A 4,809-nucleotide genomic window follows, 5' to 3' on the forward strand; every position below is an offset into this window, starting at 1 on the left:
TCCATTATCTTTTGTATTTACCTACATTTTAGTCTCCGTTGATTATTTTTCAAAATGGATTGAAGCAATTGCATGTAGAACTAATGAGCATAAATATGTTATAAAAAAATTAAAAGAAAATATTTTTAGCCGATTAGGAATACCTAGAGCAATAATTAGTGATGAGGGAAGTCATTTTATAAATAAATAATTTTCTTCTTTGTTAAGAAAATATGACATTAAACATAAAATTTCTACCCCATATCATCCTCAAAGTAATGGTCAATTTGAACTTGCAAATAGAGAAATAAGACAAATTATAGAAAGAAACAGTTAATCCAAATCGAAAAGATTGTTCTTTAAGATTAACTTATGCATTATGGGCATATAGAACTGCATTTAAAAAATCATTAAGGATATCACCATATAGGTTAGTTTTTTGTAAGCATTGTTATTTACCGGTTGAACTTGAACATAAAGATTATTGGGCAATTAAAGCATTTAATATTAATTTAGATGATGCATCTAAATTAAGAAAATTTCAATTAAATGAAGTTCAAGAATTAAGAAATGATGCATATGAAAATTCAAAGATTTATAAATATAAAACTAAAGTCTTTCATGATAAAAATATTATGAGAAAGTCATTTGAAATTGGACTAAAAGTTTTACTTAATAATTATCGTTTGCATTTATTTCAAGTAAAACTATGATCGAGATAGTCAGGACCATTTATAGTTAAATTTGTTTATCCCCATGGTGCTGTTGATATTGAAAATCCTAAAAATAATGACGTGTTTAAAGTTAATGGGCAAAGACTTAAGCCTTTTATAGAAAATGAAATTCTTAGTGATGAGTTTATGCCTTTATATGATCCACAATAATTGTTTGATATTTTCAATTTTTTTCACAGATTCTTGTTCATTTCCCGGTTAAGTTGTTGATAACGGTACTTCTTCAATGTTTTAGTCGGTTTCTTCATTTTCCCCAAAATAATAATAATAATATTGATGCATGTAATGTGAATCTTTGTAAATATTTTGCTTGTTTACTTGATAATGCATTGAAAAAATTTTATAAAGATAGATGTGAGCGACTAAGGTTGATGATGACATATGTCATACCGAATGATGTCCGTTTGATAATTGAAGGAAAGGTCCGATTGGTTGGGGAAGCACGTGAAATAATAATAAGATATATGCCAGGATTTGGTAAAAGCACATATGCGAAAAAGCCAAGAGCTAAACATATAGGTGGATGTCATAAATGTGCAAGGTGGAATTGTAAAGGTAAATGCATAAATGTTGGAATGACATCAATGAATAGAGAAGATACAATTTTGTTCATTAAGAATGTTTTGCGTAAAGAGCCTTTGGATAATTTTCTAGAGGTTCATTATAGGTATGTTCAAAATGAACTTCTTAAACTATGGTGGCAATTTCAACATGAGGAATATCAATATGGACGGTGGAATCAGCCTTACAAAGATCCTACTGTTGTAACGCATATCTATTTAGATAAGAAAATATATATACAATTTCATATTGGGAATCTGACTTTAAAAGATCTTGTTTGCCAATTTATAAGAAAATTGGATGGGAAGCAAATCATCGACTAATAGAAGGCGTTGAATCCGTTACTGAACGTAAAATCAGAGGAAGATGTGAGCAACAATCACAACTACACTGTATATATGTGTTTTAATTTTATGTCATTTTTATTTTCTTTTGATAATAATAGTTTCATGTCCAAATATTGACTTTTGGCATGTTACGCTTATGCTGTGATCTAACAATTATAGAAAACATATTTCTTAACATGTCAACATCTACGGAAGTAAAATAAAAAATATTTGTATATTTTGTAGATCTAGTGCAGGAAAAGATTCAATTTATGAAGAAGTAGCACAAAAGCTTGGAATAAAACTTGTTAAAAAAGATTCATTTGGTATATGGTGGTGGTGAAGTTGGTCTAATGAGAAAATTTGCTAAATCTGCGCATACAGGTGGAAGTGAAGTCTTAGGCATTCTTCTGATTACCTTAGCGAATCTTACTGGACCAACAATAGGAGAAGAAATGAAAGTAGACAACGTGTATGAATGAATTATTCAAAAGATTGAACATTCAGATGCCTTCATTGCTTTGCCAGGAGGTTTCGGTACTTTGGAGAAATATTTCATACTGTTTGCTGGGCACAATTAACTATCGATCATAAGCCAATTGGTTTGTTAAATGTTAAAAACTATTATGATAAACTGTTACAATTTCTTGATAATGTTGTGGAACAAGGATTTATTTCATTAGCTGCACGAAGGATGATAGTTTCTGCTACAAGTGAAAATGAACTTATTGATTTACTACAAGGATTTAGTCATGAACCATATCCAATCTTATCTCAACTTAATTGGCCATCCAACAGTAAGAAAAGAAAATTCATGTGATGCTAAACTTGTGATTCAACAGTATGTTTTAATTTTTTTAAGGTATGAAAAATCTCCTCTTCTTATTCACTTAGTTATTTTTATATGAAAAAATATATATATATACATATATACTAATAATATTAATAACAATAATTTTTAGTTCAATGTCGAGTAAGGTGTCAGTAAAATGCACCTAAGACGCATTAGTTAATAATTATTGGAAAATCACAATAAGTTATATTTTAATATTAATTATATTCAAATTACAGATAAGAAGAAAAGTTAGTTTTTAATATGTACCAATTTATCTATATATATATTTGATCAAATAATATAAAATGTATAATAGATGTGTTTATTTATTTATTTATTTATATATATATATATAATTGTGTGTGTTTTCAAGTAAAATAATTTCTAAAATTTTTATGAGATTATAGTTAAAAGATATGGTTTGTATGGTTGTTAACATGTATAATTGAAAGAATTTTTTTTGTAAAATATAATATATACTCACACATCTTTTGTGAGTAAGTGGTGAGAAATGAGAAAACAATTAATAAACTTTTATTGATTATTAAAAAATAGTTAATTACAAGAATATAACTCCTCTGAAAATGTAAATATTTATATATAAATATATATATATTAAAAAAGTAAATAAATAACGGACTGCAAAGCATTTTTTCATTGTAATTTGTTTGGATTTGATTGATGCACTATTAATGTGTTCTAAAAACATCAATCAATGTGTTCTAAAAAAAACAAAAAAGAAAAAGATTTATTTGTGTTGGATAAGATTCAAAGGTAGTCGGAGGTATCCGATTTAGGTTATTGTAAAACTTTGCTGTTACGTTAAAAAGAGAAAAAGGAAAAAAAGGGAATTTTATTCATTGTAAATTTTCCTATTTTGTTTTCAGTATTAATTTATTTAATATTCTACTTTAATACTTAGCCTTTTTCAATGATAATTAATATTCATTCCAACTCAATGAGTGTAAATAAGCTATTAATTAAATATTTTGACCTCAAAGAATATGGAGTTGAGGCTTTTACGAAAATATTCTTGATTTTATGCATGTTATGGTGGGTGGTGTGAATTATCTTTTTGACTATATTATTATATGTTGGAATTTTTCAAGTTCGTAATCTTGATTTTGATGTTAAAAAAACTTGTTATTGTGTTTCTAACATATTTACTCAAGTGTGAAGATTATTAAAACAAGAAGCAAGCCGGAACTAAATTCTTTACAAACTGAATTTCTGGCAAGCTTCGGTATTTTGATGATATCTCTCAACTGGACGATCCTAATGACAATCCGCCAACAAGGCTGATTAGAAAACTCAATTAAGAACAAATCGTACTTCACGTCAGTGGGGCATAATCGGATGTTATCATGGTCTAACTGATCGATCAATTACAAAATTGATCACTCAAACAGCAATCATTTGGGTTTGAGCAGCTGCGGTATTTTGGTCATATCTCTCAGCTAAGTTATCGAAATGAAAAAAATTTATTATGCGTTGGAAAGATAGGACGATGATCTACAAATCATCTTCAGAAGTCAAAGTCTGAATCGAAGCTTACGATGCTGATAAATGACGATTAAGTTACTGGTTCTTCACAAACTGAAATTAGCTAGGCTCGACTGAAAGAAAGAAGAAGTCATATGAGCACAAAAGGAGATCCAAGGATGATAAGAAGTCTTTCAGGAAAAAGCATGAGGTTCTCTTAGCTGAAGAAAGTAAATCTAAATGGGTAGAAACTGACAGCGAGGAGTCAGAGCCAGAAACCTCATGCAGTTCCAGTGATGATAAAGAGGAAGTAAAGTGTCGAATGGCTGGGGATACAGAAGTGGAGTCAAGCAGTCAACAGGTATTTGACTTCAACTCAACTGATTTCACTAGAGAAGAACTCATTTCAACTCTTCATGACATGGTTAATGAGTACCACAAGCTTGCCTTATCTTTTGAAAATGCCAGAGCAAAGCAAACTGATCCCATAGACAATAAAATAAAACTGATGAATCAGTTGATGTGTTAAGTCTAAAAAGGGAGATTGCTGAGCTCAATCCCGAAAGAAGCAGGAATCAATCAATGATTCAGAAGTTGATGCTTGAAAATTCGAAGCAAACTGAGCTTAATTATTCAGGCGTGGAACAAATCATCTGCTGCATTAACCGAAATATAGAACTCACAGAAATCAGTTACTGATAAAACTTGTTTAGGGTTCAATAACCAAGATGAAATGTCTTCCAATGATACTTGACCAAAACTGAATATGGATAAAGGGAAATACATTCACTTTGTCAAATCATTTGTGGTACAAGAACAAACTGAGCCAAGTAAACTGGTTGAACTGACTATTGAAAGTACGAACAAGGTTAGAAGATATGGTATTGGTTAT

The sequence above is a fragment of the Primulina tabacum genome, chromosome 2 (assembly GCF_025594145.1).
Source record: "Primulina tabacum isolate GXHZ01 chromosome 2, ASM2559414v2, whole genome shotgun sequence".
Lineage (NCBI taxonomy): Eukaryota > Viridiplantae > Streptophyta > Magnoliopsida > Lamiales > Gesneriaceae > Primulina > Primulina tabacum.